This window comes from Coregonus clupeaformis, chromosome 27, assembly GCF_020615455.1.
Source record: "Coregonus clupeaformis isolate EN_2021a chromosome 27, ASM2061545v1, whole genome shotgun sequence".
Classification (NCBI taxonomy): domain Eukaryota; kingdom Metazoa; phylum Chordata; class Actinopteri; order Salmoniformes; family Salmonidae; genus Coregonus; species Coregonus clupeaformis.
In genome coordinates, this window is record NC_059218.1 from 40,073,389 (window position 1) to 40,082,286 (window position 8,898).

An 8,898-nucleotide genomic window follows, 5' to 3' on the forward strand; every position below is an offset into this window, starting at 1 on the left:
ATTCCATGGTATTAAGATAACGATCCTGTTGGTGGACTTTGTTGGCCTCTACAGACAGTTACCCAGATGGCATGAATCAAGCCCTGACTGCACACTCCAAAACTACAGCAGAAATCCTGAACAACCAGATGTCAAATACACTCAATTACTGCACCTTTGAACAAGTGAATTAGCCCTCATCATCACCCTGACTAACTGCAAGGAAAGGCAGAGAGAGAGAGAGAGGAGAGGAGAGCGAGAGAGGTTAACAAATAATGGGGTTTAGAAATGGGAGAGGTTAATGTTAATATTCTAAAACAAAGATGATATAAAAGGTACCAATTAATTTATTTAAAAATAAGATTTTCTAAAACCAAGATGACAGGGATAGTGTCATATGATCAGGTTTAAAAGGTGTTGTTTTCTCATTGTTTAATAATTCATTACCAATAGAGAGTCAGGACAGTGTAAGTGCCTTCAACAGAAATTGATTGTTTGCTTGAACAAAACCTCAAGTCACCATATTCTTCTGAAAGACCAGTACCACTTACGGTATGTTGTTCTATCAGTAATTGGATTGTATTACTGAAGCAATTAATTAGTTGAGCTTGGACATTGTAGAAGTTCACAGATGACAATACCTTGTCCAGTCAGCATGCTTCTCCACATTAAATGGAACAACCTGGTCTCAGAGCATTTCATATTATTCTGTACCTAAATCAGAGACACTCCATTTGGTATGATATGTTACATTTCGTATGATATGTATTAATTTGTGGATGTCACGCATTTCATATGACATGTTACGAATTTCAATTTGTATGATATCTTACAAATTGCAATTCGTACAATATGTTACGAATTTGCAATACATATGATATGTTACGAATTCCAATTTGTTGTTCCTAACGTTAGCTAGGTTGCTAGCGTTAAAGTTAGCTAGGCAGCTAACGTTAGCTAGGCTAGGGTTAAATATAATAAATAAATAAATATTGCCATTAAGAGTCCAACCAGTATCCGGGTCACCCCTTGGCTTACACGCTGTGCTTTACCAGCTGCTAAGGGTTAGGGTTAGGGTTAAGGTTAGGGTTAGGAGTTAAGTTAAAGGGTTAAGGTTAGGGTTAGGGTTAGGGGAAGGGTTATCTAACATGATAAGTAGTTGCAACGTTATTAAAGGTGTCCATGATGAAATGTGAACAACCTTTGGGTTGCTAGACATTCGCGTTATACACCTACTCCAACCACCCGACCAATCACCCTCCTTCTCATTTTTTTTTACTCGGGCCCCCCTTCCAGCATTCGGGAACATCCTGCTCTCCCACGTGCGTGCCATATCTAAACTCAGCAAAAAAAGAAACGTCCTCTCACTGTCAACTGCGTTTATTTTCAGCAAACTTAACATGTGCAAATATTTGTATGAACATAACAAGATTCAACAACTGAGACATAAACTGAACAAGTTCCACAGACATGTGACTAACAGAAATTGAATAATGTGTCCCTGAACAAAGGGGGGGGGGTCAAAATCAAAAGTAACAGTCAGTATCTGGTGTGGCCACCAGCTGCATTAAGTACTGCAGTGCATCTCCTACTCGTGGACTGCACCAGATTTGCCAGTTCTTGCTGTGAGATGTTACCTCACTCTTCCACCAAGGCACCTGCAAGTTCCCGGACTTTTCTGGGGGGAATGGCCCTAGCCCTCACCCTCTGATCCAACAGGTCAAAGACGTGCTCAATAGGATTGAGATCCGGGCTCTTCACTGGCCATGGCAGAACACTGACATTCCTGTCTTGCAGGAAATCACACACAGAACGAGCAGTATGGCTGGTAGCATTGTCATGCTGGAGGGTCATGTCAGGATGTGCCTGAAGGAAGGGTACCACATGAGGGAGGAGGATGTCTTCCCTGTAACGCACAGTGTTGAGATTGCCTGCAATGACAACAAGCTCAGTCCGATGATGCTGTGACACACCGCCCCAGACCATGACGGACCCTCCACCTCCAAATCAATCCCGCTCCAGAGTACAGGCCTCGGTGTAACGCTCATTCCTTCGACGATAAACGCGAATCTGACCATCACCCCTGGTGAGACAAAACCGCGACTCATCAGTGAAGAGCACTTTTTCCTGTCTGGTCCAGTGACGGTGGGTTTGTGCCCATATGCGATGTTGTTGCCGGTGATGTCTGGTGAGGACCTGCCTTACAACAGCTCTCAGTCCATCCTCTCTCAGCCTATTGCGGACAGTCTGAGCACTGATGGAGGGATTGTGCGTTCCTGGTGTAACTCGGGCAGTTGTTGTTGCCATCCTGTACCTGTTCCGCAGGTGTGATGTTCGGATGTACCGATCCTGTGCAGGTGTTGTTACACGTGGTCTGCCACTGCGAGGACGATCAGCTGTCCGTTCTGTCTCCCTGTAGTCTTAGGCATCTCACAGTACGGACATTGCATTTTATTGCCCTGGCCACATCTGCAGTCCTCCTGCCTCCTTGCAGCATGCCTAAGGCACATTCACACAGATGAGCAGGGACCCTGGGCATCTTTCTTTTGGTGTTTTTCAGAGTCAGTAGAAAGGCCTCTTTAGTGTCCTAAGTTTTCATAACTGTGACCTTAATTGCCTACCGTCTGTAAGCTGTTAGTGTCTTAACGACCGTACTTAACACTGAGGCCTGTACTCTGCCTTAAGTAACCTTCTGTCTTATGCAACCATACCAAACATAACATATTTCCCTTTCCCTTTCCTTTAATTTGGCTGTCCATGATTTACGTTTACTATGTTACGTCTAGTCTATGAGACCAGGCTGACTGGAAAGGTGTCTCCCTTTGTTCACCAGTAGATGGCGACTCCATTACTCACAGCTGCTGCAGAACTCCTCTCATTGGTTACACATCTGCATTCATTCAAGTGTCCAGCGGAGAATTACACCTCATTCACAATAAATTGTTTTCATATCCCCAACACAAGGCCTGAGATCTTGGTTAACCACAACCATTTAATTTGAACCTATTGGACCAATTTCAATACGATCAACGACTTAAAATCAATAATTTGTTATATCACTGTAGGATGTTTGTTTCCAGTGAAACACATCTCTGTTGACCTTGAGGTGAGATTTTAGCCTCTGATATATCAGCAGATAACATTCTACCTAATGTCCCTGTAATCTCTGTCTATTAGTTCCCAGCAATGTATGGGGTCCCTATTTTTACATATTAGTCATTTAACAGAGGCTCTTATCCAGAGCGACTTACAGTTAGTGAGTGCATACATTTTCATACTGGCCCCCCGTGGGAAAACGAACCTACAACCCTGGCGTTGCAAGCGCCATGCTCTACCAACTGAGCTACAGGGGACATACATTGCGGTACTTTCCCATTAATGCTTAATGCATGCAGGATCTGAAAAGGTCCACTGTAACGATGAGGGAAGAGAGTAAACAAGGTCATTTCTATTCCAGAGTCATATCTCTGTCTCTGCAGACAGAGGGCCTGTGCTGCATGGTAATGGGGCTCATCAGGTAGAGCTTCTCTGCATCAGGTGCTGGGGTGAAAGAGTGCCGCTGGCCTGCCTGGAGGAGTGATGTTTTATACAATACATAAGCCGTGGTGAGGAACACACACAAGGACAACAGTCACAGTATGAAGGGAAAACCTAGTCAGTTGCACAACCAAAATGTGTTTTCCGCATTTAACCCAACCCCTCTGAATTAGAGATGTGTGGGGGTCTGTCTTAATCAACCTCCACGTCGTCAGCGCCCAGGGAGCAGTTGTTGGGGGTTAACTGCCTTGCGCAAGGGGAGAAAAGGCATATTTGTACACCTTCCGGGCTCTGAGTTTCGAACCAGCGATCTTTCCGTTACTGGCCCAATGCTCTTAACCGCTAGGCTACCTGTGGTCTCTACTCATTCCATTGAATTTGTAACAAATAAATCGATAGAGGTATTACTAGAGGGGAAACGGAACAACTTGGAAGACAACTGTCTTCCTGGTAATGAAGGCTAGGCCTACTGCTATAATCCATCTGTATTTATGAAAGCGTGGTGGATGTGCTTGTGTACACTACTGGAGTAATCAGGGCTCACAGCCAATAAATATGATTTATTCCGGTAATCGTATGCAGATGCATTTTAGGCTGAGTCAGAGAAGTGAAGAACAGAACACTCTTTCACTTTGAGAACATACAAGTTAATGATTTAAGTAAGATCACAATCTTATTTTCTGGTGGACAGTGGCAAGTTTTGTTTTTAAGTTTGCTTTTTAATTTTAATTTTCCTGGAAAGTCTGGTCTGACAAAGTCCCAAAGCACCTCCTCCCATTAGAGGAATTCATTTCACTCGGTTGCTGTGTAGATAGAGCAGTTTATTTAAACTCTATAGACTCATCACCTTAGTGGCAGTCTCTTGAATCTGCCCGTCTGACTGAAACAAAGGTGACAGCACATCTGAAAATAGGACAGGGTTCCATAAACGTACCTTTCAGACACATTCCATTCCTACCAGTTGGAGTGAACCTATCAGCTGTCCACAACATAGCCACCATAGCCAATCCCTGCACTGATTGTGACTCATGTTCCAGTAAAATGCCTTCATTAAAAGCTAGTTGTGCTCTATCCCCTCAAACTGGAGGCCAGTCACGTCTGTGGTGATAACATTGTGGCCACATTAAGTTTTTTGTTTGAATCTTTCAATATTGTTGATGAATAACTCATACAAATACCAAATAACATTGTTTTATATCATAAGAATGTAAATGAGATTACATTTACATTTTTACATTTACAGTGCCTTCAGGATGTATTCACACCACTTGACTTTTTCCAAATGTTTTGTGGTACAAGGTGGGATTAAAATGGATTTAATTGTCCTTTTTTTGTCAACGATCTACACAAAATACTCTGCAATGTCAACATTTATTAAAATAAAACACTCATATATCTTGATTAGATAAGTATTCAACCCCCTGAGTCAATATGTGGCAGCAATTACATATGTGAGTCTTTCTGGGTAAGTCTCAAAGAGCTGAATTGTACAATGTTTGCACATTATTATTTTAAAAAGTCTTTAAGCTCTCTCAAGTTGGTTGTTGATCATTGCTAGACAGCCATTTTCAAGTCTTGCCATAGATTGTCAAGCTGATTTAAGTACTAGGCCACTCAGGAACATTCATTGTTGTAAGCAACAATGTAGATATGGCCTTGTAGATATGTGTAGATATGTGTAGTGTAGATATGGCCTTGTGTTTTAGGTTATTGTCCTGCTGAAAGGAGAATTTGTCTCCCAGTGTCTATTGGAAAGCAGACTGAACCAGGTTTTCCTCTAGGATTTTGCCTGTGCTTAGCTCTATTGCGTTTCTTTTTATCATAAAAACTCCCTAGTCTTTGCCGATGACAAGCATACCCATAACATGATGCAGCCACCACCATGCTTGAAAATATGAAGAGTGGTGCTCAGTGATGTGTTGTGTTGGATTTGCCCCAAACATAACGCTTTGTATTCAGGACATAAAGTTAATTTCTTTGCCACATTTTTTGCAGTTTTACTTTGGTGCCTTATAGCAAACAGGATGCATATTTTGTAATATTTGTATTCTGTACAGGCTTCCTTCTTTTCACTCTGTCATTTAGGTTAGTATTGTGGAGTAACTACAATGTTGTTGATCCATCCTCAGTTTTCTCCTATCACAGCCATTCAACTCTGTAACTATTTTAAAGTCATCATTGGCCTCATAGTGAATTCACTGAGGGGTTTCCTTCCTCTCTGGCAACTGACTTAGTAAGGACGCCTGTATATTTGTAATGACTGGGTGTATTGACCATCCAAAGTGTAATTAAAAGCTTCACCATGCTCAAAGGGATATTCAATGTCTGCTTTTTTTTTTACTAATCTCAATAGGTGCCCTTCTTTGCGAGGCATTGGAAAACCTCCCTGGTCTTGGTGGTTGAATCTGTGTTTGAAATTCACTGCTCGACTGAGGGACCTTACAGATAATTGTATGTATGGGGTACAGAAATGAGGTGGTCATTACAAAATCATGTTAAACACTATTATTGAACACAGAGTGAGTCCATGCAACTTATTCTGTGACTTGTTAAACACATTTTTACTCCTGAACTTATTTAGGCTTGCCATAACAAAGGGGTTGAATACTTATTGACTCAAGACATTTCAGCATTTCATTGTTAATTCTTTTGTAACAATTTAGAAAACATAATTCTGCTTTGACATTATAGGGCATTGTGTGTAGGCCAGTGACATACAATCTTAATTGAATCCCTTTAAAATTCAGGCCGTAACACAACAAAATGTGGAAAAAGTCAAGGGGTGTGAATACTTTCTGAAGGCACTGTAAGTAATTTAGAAGACGCTCTTATTGTCACGCCCTGGCTCTGGGGACTTTTATATGTTGAGCCAGGGTGTTAGTTTCTATGTGTTAGTTTCTGGGTGTTAGGTTCTATGTTTCGTTTTCTATGTTCTTGTTCTAGTTTATGTGTTTCTATGTTGGCCGGGGTGGTTCCCAATTAGAGACAGCTGTGGCTCGTTGTCTCTGATTGGGAACCATACTTAGGCAGCCTGTTGTGCACTTGTCATTTGTGGGATCTTGTTCCGGAGAGGTTTGTGTTTGTTAACCTTAGGACTTCACGTATCGTTTTGTTCATAGTATTAAGTACTCATTAAAAGATGTACGCATATCACGCTGCGCCTTGGTCTGCTTCATACGACGATCGTGACACTTATCCAGAGCGACTGATAGTTAGTATGAGCTAAACTAAGAGTTGGCCTCACACATGAGCTAAGAATTGGCCGCACATACACTAAGTTTTGGCCTCACATACATTTAAGAGTTGGTCTCACATGAGCTAAGAGTTGGCTTCACAAGAGCTAAGAGTTGGCCTCACACATGAGCTAAGAGTTGGCCTCACATAAACTAAGTTTTGGCCTCACTTACATTTAAGAGTTGGTCTCACATGAGCTAAGAGTTGGCCTCACATGAGCTAAGAGTTGGCCTCACATGAGCTAAGAGTTGGCCTCACACATGAGCTAAGAGTTGGCCTCACACATGAGCTAAGAGTTGGCCTCACATGATAGTAAGAAGAGTGCAATTATTGTATTTAATCCTGAGGCTGAGTGTGAGTGACATGAAAATATTTCCCAACAAGCATAACAACAGGGGTCAAATGAATGGTCAGTAACAGATCAGAGGTTGAGAGGTAAGGATCTTAGCAAGATTACAGTTCCACAGCATGGCCCTTCATCTGCAATTATGCAATTAGTGTTGGAAGTAAGCCATTGTCATGAGCATCAAGGATAAGGCAAGCATGCCACACAGGCCAGAGCAGTGAATAATATCCCACTCTTATCAGTCACTCTTAAGGGGCCAATGAGTAGGGCCTGTAGATATCCATTACATGACATGTGATATGTATCTCCCAATAGTAATGGCTATCTAGATGGCATCCTCATTGGCTTAGAAATATAAGAGATAAATAACGTTCCCCTCTCCCTATCATTGACCCTTTATTGACCCCTCCAGAGTGATTGATAAGAGTGGTATATTATTCACTGCTTGCAGGTGTTCCATGTTTACCTTATCCTTCAACCAAGGGCTCTAGATTCATCTATTGATTGCTGTCAAGGATGTGCGCTGTTCTCTGTGTTGTTATCAATACCATAATAATTACAGCGGTCATTCCTGTTTGTCACTGTCTCAGTCAGTTCCTGCTGTGTAGAGGTCTGTGCGGAACTGATTTCTTCATCTCGCTCCCGCCCGTACCCGCTGGCTTTCTGTGCCACTCCCACCCGCTAACGCAAGAACTGGTCCCCAACCCAAACGCAGTCCCGCAATGTTATTTTCAGACGGAAACAAATATGGGTGATCAATATGTATTTCTAGCCAATGTAGTAAACTATAGCCTAATCATATTTAGGATGTCAATTTCCTTGGGAAGATACGTTCCCCGTTCTTCTCCGCCTATACATAGTCTATAGCCTACTCTGTTGAATTGAGACAACACGCGCACCAGATCATGTATGGCTACTGAACTTGAAGCAGCAAGAATAATGAGAGCGGACATTTACACTTTTTCTTGAGCTACGTTTTGCATATAGAATATAGCCTACCTTTTAGGAGCGGGACGAGTTGCAGGCAGAAACAAATAAATGGGTAATCAATATTTATTGAAAATGGAAAGGCGCAAAGCCTGCTCACTATGGTAGCCTGTGCTCGCGTTGCAACTTTTCCTTTTCAATGATGATCAAATGTATTGATTGCACCTCGACTCACGTTGGTTGAGAACCCTGCACTTCTTTCCATTATCAATATTTATTTAAAGACACTGTAGTAAACTATAGTCTAATCATTTAAAAGTTAATTTCCTTGGAAAGGTAACTACCACGTGATTCTCTGCCCATGTATAGGCAGCCAACTCTATTTCAATGAGACCACACATATAGGCTACTAGGCGCACTTGATCTCGCACGTCCAACTAGGAGAGGTAAAGACGACGTTGAGAGGAGAGGTACTAAAGTAGAAGCAGTGAATTCTGAGTGTGTGAATAAATGCGACAAAGATGTGCTTTTAATACAATAGGTAGACGTAGGCTAACGGATACAAATCAGAAAGACAACCGTTTCCAAATAAACTGCGGGACAACAAAATATATTGTCATCCCAAAGTCATACCAATGCTGCCCTCTACTGATGTGGTTTTGATCATGTGCAACTCGTGCTGCTATGCTTTCTCCACACACCCTGCAGTGAAGAGCTCTCCCCACATTTGTGCTGCATTTCTTTATTTCTATGGCGAATAGACATGCTCTACCAAATGTTCTTTAGACTGCACGATTTCTCCTGCAGCAACAGGGGTCTCTCTCGCCCTCTCTTGTTCTCATTTATAATACTGTTTGTGCTGAGGTCTATGCGAC